The sequence below is a fragment of the Callorhinus ursinus genome, unplaced genomic scaffold, assembly GCF_003265705.2.
Source record: "Callorhinus ursinus isolate GAN/ISIS: 27379988/994484 unplaced genomic scaffold, GSC_fseal_2.0 scaffold74, whole genome shotgun sequence".
In the NCBI taxonomy this organism is placed as follows: domain Eukaryota; kingdom Metazoa; phylum Chordata; class Mammalia; order Carnivora; family Otariidae; genus Callorhinus; species Callorhinus ursinus.
Genome location: NW_027397136.1, coordinates 1,103,632 through 1,117,281, shown reverse-complemented (window position 1 = coordinate 1,117,281; position 13,650 = coordinate 1,103,632). Strand labels below are relative to the sequence as shown.

General features: G+C 45.0%; 1 pseudogene; it reads right to left on the bottom strand.

Annotated features, from left to right (window-relative positions):
• Window positions 1-11,065, bottom strand: part of LOC112808622 (thymocyte nuclear protein 1 pseudogene) — a 34,201-nt pseudogene extending 23,136 nt beyond the window's left edge.
• Window positions 11,066-13,650: the final 2,585 nt, after the last annotated feature.

The window sequence follows — 13,650 nt, the reverse complement described above, 5'->3', positions numbered from 1 at the left end:
GTCTGGCGGGAGCTGTGTGAGCCCAGCAAGATCACATATTTATTTGTGTGTGCAACAAATGGTGCTGGGATCTCAGATTCCACTTTGCTGAGACCAGTGCAGAACAAGATGGATCATTCAGGACGGTGAGAATCTTCCCAGGGCTGGCTAGGCAGAAGGGACAGAAGCAGCAGTCACCTCAGTCTCTGACACTCTCTGCTAAAATTTATACAAGCCCCTTAAACTGTGACTAGAACAGTTGCTGGGAGAAAGCAAAGGAGAATTATTTCCTGGGATAGAAGAAAAGCTGCCCCCACAGATGCACCCATGCTGAGACCACCCAGCCTCTGCTGGCTCTTGTACCACTGTGGGGCCCCTGAAGTCAGTGTGTTTGTTTTCTATTGCTGTGTAACAAATCTCCACACACTGAGCAGCTTAAAACAGCATGCATATATTATCTCACAGTTTCCGTGGGTTAGGAGCCCAGGCATGGGTCCTCTGCTCATGGTTTCACAAAACTTCAATCTAGGGGTAAGCTGGGCTACATTCTCATCTGGAGGCTTGACTGGAGAGGAATACACTTCAAAGTTCATTCAAGTTGTGGGCAGAATTTAATTCCTTTGCAGTTGTAGGACTGAGGACCCCATTTTCTGCTGGCAGTCAGCTGGGGGCCACTCTCAGCTCTAAGAGGCTGCCTGCAATTCCTTGTCATGCATGCCTCTTCAAAGCCAGCAAGGGAAAGTCTTGTCCTAACCTGCTAAATGGAGTTATATATAATATGACACAATCACAGGAGTAACATCTTTTGGTTAGAAGCAAGTCACAGTTCCTGCCTGCATTCATAAAGGAGGGATCATACAAAGACATGGATGCCAGGAGGCAGAAAATCATTAGGGGCCACTTTGAGATCTGTCTGCCACAGTCGGCCTCAGGAAAATTCCAACTACATTCAACTAAGTTATTTGGGAACATCATGCTTGCTTGGACAAGACAGACTTTACCCAAAAAGGTGGGGCTCTTGGCACTGCCCTCTGTTCCACATCTTACACCAAGTACCTGGAGGGAGCCTAAGCCTCGGGCACAGGATGGTCACTCAAATTACTTCTGGGGGTGACTGTCTAGCACAGGATGAGGTAACTAGCCATACCTTCTCTGTAACAGATTCACTCTGATCCCCATCTTTGCCTCCCCCAGATGTGAAGAGCTTTAGCCATATCTGGTCAAACCACTTTGGGTTTGCAGACAACAGGACGCAGCAGGGAGCCCAAAGTATGGTTGAGAAGTAACCTCTGTGTAGAGTTGAGCTGGGTTTCAACATAACTCAAGATAGACAGGTCAGGTCTTGGAGTGAGGCAAGATTCTGGACACAGGGAAACCCAGTGCACTGCTTCCACCAAACCTCATTCCTACCTCAGCCATACTCATTGTCTCCCCAGGGGGATTCATCCAGATTGATTCAGTCCTCACTGGAGACTCAAGTAAGGTGGCAGACTGGGTCCACACCTAGGAGCTTGAGGAACCCTCTCTGCCATTCCAGCTAAGAATTTCCTTGTGGAGAAGAACTACCTTCTCTGTATTTACAACCCAAACTGGGGAGGCCAGAGCACAAGTCAACCAATCTCCCCTGAATCTTTAAAGCTCTTAGTTCTAAGACTATGACAACTCTTCCTGATTTGAAGATACTGGAAGAATGAAGCTCAATGCCACAGGCTTCTGAGGAGGACCAAATTAGATGGCACATTTGAGAAAACTCTGAAATGTTATCAAGCGTGTACCACTCACTCCACAGACAATCTGAGCCTGGTTGTAGAGGAAGGAAACAGAACAACGAAGGTTTATTTCATGAAGGACTAAAGCAAAGAAAGTTAGCAGGAGGAAGCCCTGCCGCAGACACAATATTTAAAGGAACACAAACTTCCTAGTGTAAGGGAGGAAAGACTCTCCATAAAATCTTCCAAAATTAGTCAAGCCAAAACTTAGCACTGGCAAGCCCTTTTAACAGGTAATGATGGATGCTGTATATGAAGAAACCTGAGCAGAAGAGGATGATCATGAAGGACAAGGTGATGAGAATGTAGATGGACATTTGCTTCTCCATAATACCCCTGATCAGGCAGAAATAGGGCCCAGGGCGGCTCTCGGTGCTGCAGTGAATGATGGTTTGGTTCACCAGGGGCAGGTGTTGGCACATGAGAAGGAATAAAAACACGCATTGTGCACCAACCTGCAGGAGAAAGTAAAGAAGGTACAAAAGCAAAAGCATCTTCTCCTGGTGGAAGTTCAGGATGGACTTCTTCAGGGAAGGGACATGTTCCTGGATCCCCACCATGAAGCCCTCCTCAATTTCACTTGCCACTGATTCCACTGACTTGACTTTGATCTGCTTGTGCCAAATCTGAGCCATGAAGAATTCCATGAGGAAGAAGAGGGCCAAGAAAATGAAGAAAAAGAAGTACCAAGTTCCCACTACAGGACTGCTGAAATGTTTTTCAAAACACTCAATCAAACAAGGATCAGTGATGTTGCCGTGGCACCAGAAATCTTCATGGACGGAGGCCCAGGGTATGCGGACCATGTACACCACCACTCCGTACGCAGCAATGAAGCCAAACCACAGCTGCCGCCCGATATAGTAGCCGGACTTGTCACTGGCCACCGAGTGTAGCACAGGGATCAGTCCAGCTACTGCTGCTCCAGCCATCTCTTCAGACTCTCAACGGACCATGGAAGCCGAGACCAGGAGAACTCCTCATGGCACCTCAGGAAAGGCAAGAATGGAAAGAGAAGAACACAGGGTCAGAACGTGAGAGTAGGTGCCAAGAACCCTAAGTACATCCAAGGGATTGATTGGCTCAGGTTTTAGATCCACCACCAGCAGGTAGTCTCATATCTTTACACACATGCAGTATTTGTACCCCCATGCTGTGGTTATTCCTCTCTCCACGTTTCAGCCTGTGATAAAGGCTGTGCACTCAGGACATGCCCAAAAGCACCACAATTACATGTCTCACCTCTCCTACTAGATTATAAGCTTTCTGGAGATCAGGGATCAAACTTTACTACATTTACAATACCCATGTCATCCAGTATAGATGATTACATCTAAGGACCTAATGAAACTTGATAAATGAACAAAGGAAGGGTGGAACGAATCAATGAATTTAACAATTTAACAGCCAGGTGTGTCTGGCTGTTAATAGCTCTATGGCAATCTCTACACTTTGTATCTTTGCCAGGAGATTTCCTAAGACTACAGAGAAAAGGAATAGAAAGAATATTTCCTTTCCTTTCTTGCACATGACTTCTGTTCCATCCACGACTCTTCAGAGGGTACCTACCATCATACTTTATTTAAAATAATTATAATAATAATAAACAGTAATAACATAAATAATAATACAAAAAGTAATAGCAGTAATGATGATAAAAACACTGGCCACTTATTGACTGCTTATATATGGCAAGCCCCGGGCCAGTGGTTTAGATACATTACCTTTACAGAAGGGTAAAACATGGTAAATATTTTTATTAGTTTTATTTTGGTAATTGTCGGTGCTTGTCCTCTCTTACATATGTTCTTGCACATGACCAGTGACCAGTCATTTAACTTAAGGTTTAGAGTAGTTAACAAATTTGTCTTTTTTTTATTGTGATGAAATTAACACAACACAAAATCTACCATTGTGACAATTTTTAAGCGTACACTTCTGTGGCATTAAGCACATTTGCACTGTTGTGCAACCATCACCACCATCCACCCCAGAACTTTTTCATCTTCCTAAACTGAAGCTCTGACCCTAAACAGTAACCCCCCTTTGCCCCCCACCCTTTCCCACTCCCTGGAAATCACCACTCTACTTTCTGTCTCTCTGAGTTTGAATATCCTGGGAACCTCCTCTAAGAGAAACCATACCATATTTATCCTTTTGTGTCTGGCTTATTTCACTTAGCATAATGTCTTCAAGTCTCATTCATGTAGCGTGTGTCAAGTTGTCCTTCCTTTTAATGGCTGAATAATATTCCACCGTATGGATATACTACATGTTTGTATATTCATTCATTGATGGACATTTGGGTTATTTCCAGTTTTTGGCTGCTGTGAATAAAGCAGCTATGAAGATGGGTGTACAAATATGTTTGAGTTTCCACAATCACTTCTTGTGAATATATAATAAGAAGCAGAATTGCTACATAACATAGTAAATCTATGTTTAACTTTTTTGATGAATGATCACAATGTTTTTCTTAGCTCTTGTGCCATCTACATACCTACTAGCAATACATAAGTGTTCCAGGTTTCCCACATCCTTGCCAACACTTGTTATTTTCTGAGGGCTTTTTAAATGCTTTGTGGGCACCTGGATGACTCAGTCGGTTAAATGTCTAACCCTTGATTTCGGCTCAGGTCATGATCTCAGGGTCATGAGATCGAGCAGGGTGTCAGGCTCTGCACTGGGGGCAGAACCTGCTTGGGATTCTCTTTCTCTCCCTCCTTCTGCCCCTCTCCCACACTCACTCTCTCACTCTCTCTATCTCCCCTTCTCTAGATAAATAAACAAACATTTTAAGATGCTTAGGGTTTTTATTGAAAAATTGTCACAGCTAATGCTGAAAAGTCTCCTTCAAAGGTGCCTGAGACTCAGCAATATTTCTAAATTACTCCCAAGTATCAGGTCACGTCATTCATTCAGTATCATTCAAACAGCCCATACATAGGAATCATGAGAGGCAGGCTCCAGAGTAAGCTGATGGATACAGGACTACCCAGTCAGCCTACCAAGGGCAGTGGCTGATCGAGGAGAAGAGCCAAAGGGGTAGATGGGACAGTGGAGGAACAATGCATATACTGGGCACTCAACTATGTGCTAGGCACTCTGCTTTAAGTGGACAGTTATGCAGTTCATTATCTCATTTATTCCTTAGAACAACCGTATGAGATAAATATTCTCAATTTCCAGACAAGAAAGCTGAGATTTAGAATGCTTAAGGAACTCCTTCATGATTATTACACAGCCAAGTGCACAGAGGTGCCAGGATTAGAAACCAGAGTGTCTAACTCGACAGCCTGAACTTTGGACTTCACCTGCTTCACAAGTGCATGGCCCAGAGGTGTCAGGGAAGAAAGGAGGAAGGCCGTGGTGGGTCCCCGAACTCTCACCTGCCAACTCTCACGGGACACAAAACAGTTGGTATCCAGGCCCACAGATCTTTGCTCTTCTTCCTTTGGAGACAGCTTGGTAGCCAAATCCCAGTCAGCTCAAAATTAAAACATCAGATCTCCAGTAACATGTGTTGAGTGGGGACTAAAAACACAGGTTCTCACTGCAGCAGCTGGAGGAGGGGAGCCTGTCTGGACCATCCATCCAGGTGGTTGGTCCCTGCTTCTGCTGCCACAGCTCTGAAGCCCTGTTTCTTCTGTCCTCTCCCATGTAAAACCTGGTGCTCAACGGGAACCCTTTCCTTCCTGGCCAACTCTTTAGAATCTCCCAGCTAGCTGCCCCATTGGCTATGCCACCTGCCTGTCTTCACAGCCTCTACGAATCATCACTCTCAGAAAAGCAGGTGTAGAAGAACCTTCAGGTCAAGTCTCCTATAGTGTAGAAGGGAGAGTTTGTATGGGGCCAGGATCCAGGGCGCTGGTGATATTCATGTCATGATCTGTCCTTTGCCTTCTGTCTCTTCCTGGATTCAGATCCCCAATAGTCTATCAGCAGATTCAACAAGGAGTATCTGATATCTTTCCCATTCTTCTCAAACCCCCAACACCACTCTCCTAAACTCTCATGTCACTTAAATTGAAAAAAAAAAAAAAAACCCAGAAATTGCCAGCCAGGAAACTCCCTCATTTTCCACATGAGTCCCAGATACCATCTCTGGACCTTCCAAGAGACCCTACCCATGAGTCAGACCCTCTCTCCCCTGAATCCTCGATTTCTGCCTCTCTACAGAATTTTCCCACCAACATCCCATTGCCCCTACCTAGGTTCAACACTCTCTACTTTCCTCCCAGCCAAGTTCCTGGAAAGGGCTGGCCCTCCTCTACCTATGCATCTCCACCTCCTCACCTCTGACCCACTGTCAGCCCCTCCTGAGTGGGGAAGTCAGGATCTCCATCCCCATTAGAAGAATGATGAACTTGCTTTAAATCAAGCAATGAGAATGATTGCTTCACTGTTTTCTTTTTCCTTGCCTGAAATCTCAGAGCTACATGTACAATTACAGTAATTCTATTAGACTAGGTTCATGGCATATTTATTTTCCTTTCCTGATAATTTTAATTTTAATTTTATGGTTTATACTATAGGTCATATTGTAAATTACCACAAATTCTTCAGAGCTAAAAGTATAAATAGACAAGAAAAGAAACACCTGGATCAATTTGGTTTGATTCAAAGAGCAATTTCACAGGAATTATTATGTAAATTACTAAAAATATGGGGAAAAAAGTATGTAGTCATTTAGCTCTAAATCCTCAGTGCCTGACATAAACATAGATCTCAATAAATGCTTGTTGAATGTATGAATGAAAAATACAATGCTAAGAGAGGGAAAAGCTGCAAAACGTTATGTCCTCAATAAACACCACATTGTTTCACTATGTATGCCTATCATGAACTAATAAGCAGTGTACAGATAAGTGGAAATAGAGAAAGCATTGGAATGGTGGATTTGTAGGTGGATTTCTTTCTTTTTGATTTATTTTAATATTATTACAATGAATACAAACTGGAGTGGATATACTAGAATGCTCTTAATACAATTATATGTTCTGGTTTTTAATTTGGTAGAAGATGGGGTTTTGGTTGTCTCTTGATGCAAATCAAACCATTTCAAAATTCAGTAACCTAAAACAGCAATGGCTTATTTATTTCTGAAAGTTCTGTGGGTCAAATGTCTGGGCAGGGCCTGGTTGGCTGGTTCTTCTGTTCCAGCTGGGGTCAGCTGGGGTGTCCATGAAGTTGTGGTTGAATGGCGGTGAGGCTGAGCTGGAAGGTCCAAGAAGCTTCACTCACATAACACATGTTCAGCTCCCCAACATGGCCTCTTTCATTGCACATGCCAGCTACCTCATCACTCAGTATTTTATCTCTAACTTCCTTACCTCATGGCAGCTGGCTCTTCCAGACAGCAAAATAGCAGAAATAACACTGCAGCTTGGAGGCTAGCCTCAAAACCACACAATGTCACTTCTGCCGTCTTGGATTCAAGGAGAGAGAAATAGACCCCGTCTCCTGACAAGAGGGTCTCATTGCAGAAATAATGCAAGATGGGAGATAACAGTTGTGGTCCTCTTTGGAGAACAGTCTGCCACTGAGTGCTTGAATAATGTTTCTTTCCCAGAGTTGCAAAGAAACCTCTTTTAAGGTACCCTGCCTGGTGGAATAGACTCTAAGGATAGTGGTATATAAAACCTTGAGTGTTCATGTTAATCATCTCAGTTAGAATGAACAAAGAAATGAGCAGCAGCAGTCTTGAGCAGGCCAGAGGATAACCTGAGGCACATCCAGAGACCGTGAGCCTGGCTATGCAGGGACCATTTATGAGGGCTGCAAACCTGGTCTACCCACTATAGGCTCCTGAATTTGACTCCAGCAGGGGCCCCTCCTGATTCATAGATCTCTCTCTCTCTCTCTCTCTTTCTCCAGCATTACTTGGAGATTTTATTTTTCTCATTTGAAATTTTATAAAAATAATTTTTAGTGCTTTTTTCATTATGGCAAAATGTACATAACATAAAATTTACCATTTCAACCATTTTTAAGTGTGCAGTTTAATGGCATTAAATACATTTACAATGCTATTTCCAAAACCGTCACCACCAACCATCTCCAGAAATTTTTTATCTTCCAGACCGAAACTCCGTACCCATTTAACACTAAATCCTCTTTCCTCTCTCCCCTGACTCCTTGGCAACTACCATTCTACTTTCTGTCTCTATAAATTTGACTACTCCAGGGACCTCATATAAGAGAATCAAACCATATTTGTCCTTTTGTTCCTGGATTATTTCACTTAGCATAATGTCCTCAAGTTTCATCCATGTTGTAGTATGTGCCAGAATTTCTTTCTATTTTAAGGCCGAATAATATTCCATTGTATGGCTATACACATTTTGCTTATCCATTCATCCATCAGTGAACAGTGGGGTTGTTTCTACCTTTTGGCTTTTGTGAATAATACTGCTATGAACATAGGTATATAAATATCAAAAATGGTTTTTAAAAGATAATTAGTTAGGGGCGCCTGGGTGGCTCAGTCATTAAGCATCTGCCTTTGGCTCAGGTCATGGTCCCAGGGTCCTGGGATCGAGCCCCACATCAGGCTCCCTGCTTCAGTGGGAAGCCTGCCTCTCCCTCTCCCACTCCCCCTGCTTGTGTTCCCTCTCTCGCTGTGTCTCTCCCTGTCAAATAAATAAATAAAATCTTTAAAAAAAAATAAAAAATAAAAGATAATTAGTTAATTCAACTAGTATTTACTGAGCACATACTATGTGCCAGATGCTATGCTAGGTGCTGGGAGTGCAACAATAAATAAGACCATCTACATGTTCAGCCACCTCCCAGAACTTACAGCTTGAAGGGAGAGATAGAAACAGCTAAGGAGATTTCAACATGGGGAGATAGCTGTCAGGACAGAAAGAATATGAGCCCACGGGCTAGGTACCCAGCCTAATCTTCTAATAAAGGCTTTCTGGGTTGTATCACTTTGAACTTGAGATCTGAAAAATGAGTCTAGTACGAGGGTGTGGGGAGCAGACAAGTGTGGACAGGCAGAGCAGCTTGGGCAGTAACCCAGAGGCATCTGGGCCAGAGAATGAGAAAATGGGGTTGGTAGGCAATGAGGCTAGAGAGCCGGCTAAGAGCCAGAAGATACAATGAAGGCCCCTGGAGGCCTGGCATAAAGTTTGGGTTTATCCAAAAAATAATAGGAAGTCATCAAAATATTTCAAGTAGAGAGCTGTCGTGACCTAGTATACACTTTACACTAACAGCCGGTTTGGGTGTGAAAGTCGGTGGCACAGAAGAGCAGCAAAAGAATAGAGGAAGCCACTGCGAGTATCTAATCCATCAAGGGTGGAGGCCTGGACTAATAGGAGAGTGGGGAATGTAGTCAGGGAAGGCTGGTGGCTGACAGAATGTAGGAAGTGAAGGAGAAGGAGGCGTCGAGAGAAAAGAACCAGAGGTATTCATTAAACAGACCATTTAAGCATAAAGAGAAGTGTAGCAGAATATTGGTAATCTAGTGTAGGGGTGTGGTCTTGACTTTTATTTCTTCTTCACCAAGGATCTGGGGGTATCTTTGTCTCAATCTGCTCAGATCTTCTTTACTCAGCAGCCAGATTCACTGGAACCTGCTTGACCTCTTCTATGACCCACATCAAAAGAGCTACCATTTTCAGAGCATAATCTATGCATCTATGCTCCGCCACTCACAAAACAGTCTGTTCCGGACTGAGTTGTGTCCCCCACCCAAATTCATATGTTGACATTCTAATCCCCAGTGTGACTGTTTTTGGATAGGGGCCCATAAGAAGGTAATAAAGGTTAAATAAGGTCATAAGGATGAGATCTTAAACTGATAGGACTGGTATCCTTATAAGGAGAGGAAGAGACACCAACGATCTCTCTCTCTCTCTCTCTGCACCCTCACAGAGATGAGGCCATGTGAGGACACAGCAAGAAGACCAGCCAGGAAGAGAGGCCTCATCAGAAACCAACCCAGCCAACATCTTGATCTTGGACGTCTGGCCTCAAGAACTGTGAGAAAATAAATTTCTGTTGTTTCAGCCACCCAGTGGTATTGGTTATAGCAGCTCTAGTGGACTAATACAGTCTCAATGGGTAGGAATTACCATCCCCATGTACAGAAGAAGAAACTGAGGCTGAGAGAATTTTACTTGGCTACGAACCCACAGATAGTAAGCAGCTCATCTCAGCATCCATCACAGACTTCCTTATAAGAAGACTTTGTGTTTGCAAAGAATTGTCTGGGCTACCCCGGAAGTACCAAGTCTTTACCGACTCTTTCTAAAATCCCAGCTGATGTTTTTCCTCACTGCCTACTGTGCTGACCCATAGAATGATGGAACTTCAGGGCCTACTCTGAAAAATTACCCCGGACAGGCATCCCAGGCTCAGAGACACGGAGATCTGCTGCCCTGATCCATTCTCCTCTATAGTGAGGTGGGCGTTTAGGTCAGCCACAAGCTTTTCAGCAGGAAAAGAGCTACTTCCTGGCTATATGTGATTTCATGTAAGACTCCAGCACTTTACTACCTTCTGGAACTGCAGAGGTGCTATTGTAAAGAGGTACCTTTTCTGATTTAATTATTTCTACTTACCTTTGTGTAAGCTATCTAAGCTTCTAATAGCCTTGTTTAAAGTATAGGTGGACACGGGCCTTACTGAAGCAATTTCTGAAGTTGTAGTTTGAGCCAGATGAAATTGCTGATTGTATAGGTCAAAAATGATCAAATACCAGCAATTTCATACATACAGTTGGCCCTCATTCCTCCCTCCCCCCATTTGCTAATTTCTGGATGCTCAGGACTCATGCCACCCTCTGACACCTGGGTCCCTAACTTCTTCCTACCACCTTCCCCAGTGGTGGCCCAGCTCTGGACGGAGACAGAGCCTGGGAGAGAAGGTCACAGAGGAAAAAAGATGGAATGGTCAAGGAGGTAGAAGGAGAGCCACAGAAACCAGCGGGGTAGAGAATTTAAGAGGCCCTGGCCTGGCAGATCCTTTTCTTCCTGAGGCTGCTAGGACCATAGACTTTCTGGAGTGCCTCCACGATGATCAAGGAAGGCACAGAGAGCCAGAGCAACCTCAGCACTGCCAGCCCTGGCCTCACAAATGGCCTTTGCACAGCCTAGGTGCTGGTTTCACAATAAAATGAAGCGAAAACAACCACGTCGTTCTCATCAAAGCCAGCCAGACTTGGTGGCCGGCAGATCCCATGTGGCAGATGTTGGCAGGATTTTGTCTGAAAGACCAGTGGTTCAAGACAGGAACAAGATAAGTTCAAGGTAAGCAAAGGCTCCCACACCCTGTTACCTTTTCAGGCCTTCAGCTGTAGACTCTGTAGGGATATCCCACTGTGGGCTGGACTAGACCCAGAGGTTTAGATGAGCTGAATTTTCAGGGGCAGGGAGGGGCTGTAGTTCAAGTCAGCATTTCCTGGGGTGCTGCTTGCTGATTAAGAGCAGGAGCTAGGTGCAGGGATCTCAACATGGGTACCCTCCACATTTGGGGTGGAGCTTTCCATGAATGGTCAATTGGTTAGCATCCCTGGCCTGGGTGAACTAAATGCAAGTAGCACTCTCTGGGCATCAGGACAACCTACAAGCCCAGGGCTGGGAACTGAAGGCAGCTTCTGGTGCTGATGGCCTCTAAATTTAAAAGGGGCTTTTCCGTGGAACTGCCCAGCCCTCTCTCAATCCAATCTTTAACTGGATTCCACCTTCCTAGCTCTGACTGATCCAGTGCTGACAACTAGGGAAGGAGGGACAGGTGAGCGTGGAAGGAATTTAGAAGGGAAGTGCAAGGAATGGGGAGTTTCCAGTCCAGCTCTAAGAAAAGGGACTGCTCAGTAGTGAAACTGATGATGAGTAGTAGGAGGAAATAGAGACTGTGAGTCAAACCCTACACCTGCGGCCAACTGCAACAACATGTTTTTTATGAAAAAGAGGAAAAAAAAAAAAAGAAAAAGAGAAAGGTGGGAGGGGTCCATTAGCATCCCAAGGGCCCCCAGCAAAGACTTGCAAAAGCAAGGATGTGTGTGCTGCTAGGAGTAAGGCCTTAGCCCCAGGACAGCCAGGAGATGGGAAACCCACATCCAGGTACTAATAACATGCACTGAGAGTGAGGAAGCAATGTCCCGTGAGCTCCAGGTATGAGAACTCAGGTGTTCCAGGTGACGTCCATCATCTCAGGAACAGGTGTTTGATCCGAGTAAGGATGTCAGGATAGCTCCTCACTCCCTCATTCCAGAGGCCAGAGTGCATGAGCCTAAGCAAAGTAAGGAGCGACTGCCACAGGAGCAGACCAGTTGAAAGAGACAGAGGTGAACACTGTTGGAAGCTGAGGCAGGTGGCATGAGTTTGCATTGTGAGTGCAGAGGCTCACTCTGTGTGTGGTAAGGAAACCACCCTGGAAACCCTCAGCGGCCCCACTCATCAAAGGAGGTTAACACTCATCAAAGACAAAGCAACAGACGGTTTGTAACACTAGTTCACATTAGGACTTTGTTCCGTTCTCTGTGGCACCCCTAGGGCCTGGGTTGCTGAATAAGCAAGTAACAAGTAATAACCCACTTGGGCCAAGAGAGGTGTTTAAGATGATGTATTTCACACTGCCCGAGTTTGAATTGAATAAAATCATGCCACACATTGCCCCAGAAATAAACGAGATCCCCAAGACCCGGGACTATGATAGTAGTGTGTACTGACAAATGGAGGGCTCAGACAATAAGCCCGTGGTCTCTGAAACAGTAGCCAGGAGGAGGTTATAATCTACAGAAATTCCAGGGCCATCACAATGGGGATGACAGAGTGCTCAGGAGCCAAGAAGACCCAGGGTTGGATCATCAAAGGAATTCCTTATCTGGTAGGAGCTGTGGTGAAACCAAAGAGCAAACTTATACCTCAAATTTAAGAGCAGTTCTGCACTTGTCTAATAAGGACACCCCCCTGAGCCACTGAAATATGCAGGCAGATCATCTCACCTGGAGGACTTGCAGTTTATAAGGAGTCAGGACACTGAAGGCATGTCACCATGCTGCTCTGGGCATGAGATCATGATCCAGCATCAGAAGATCCAGAAGTGACAGTGCTAGGATGCATCCTGAATGTTGTTCTACCCCTCATAATGCACCCTCAAAATCAGGACCCAAATAGGTCTTCATCTGACCCATGAATGATGTACAGGTCTGAGAGCTACATAGTAGGTGTGAGCCCAATGTACTAGAACTGCATGGTATATATACAAGCAATGTGCCCTGACCAGGAGAGACCACTGTCATGGCATGGCAACATTTCAGTGGATACTGCCACTGCAGCGATGGGGATCCTTGCCAACAACCAAGGGCTGGCATGTGGGAGAACTTCAACTATTACTCTGATGAAAGAACTCAGGTCACTACCCTTGGCTTGATATGCAGGGCTGACCCTCCTTCAGGACACAGCCTGGACTTTCTCTCCATCACAGCATCTATAGGAGGCAGGGGAAGTAAATAAAAGACAGCATAGACCGCCAGAGAAACAAATACACACCACACCCCCGGTCTAAGCCAGAAGACGTGCTTTCCATCAAAACAGGAACATGATCCTGTTTCTTATGATGGTTCTTATGAACCATCAACAGGAAAATGGGACCATTGTCAATTCAACCTCTTACTCCGAATGGAGGGGCAGATGTGGGGATGGATGTGGACACCGCTCCGGTGAGTACTTCTTTTTCATCACAGCAGCAGGGCCTACAGGATCTGTGAAGCTGGGTTCCGGTGCCCTGTCTAAGGGAATGGTGGACTCTGGACAGACCACAAGCATCCCATAATCTCAAAATCACCTTCCTTCTAGCATGGTTTGGGCCAATCTGAACTCCAGCCACACAGGGGCCCGCGGTAGGAGGAGATGCTGGCAGGCCACCAGGAGCAGGTGAGAGGATTGCT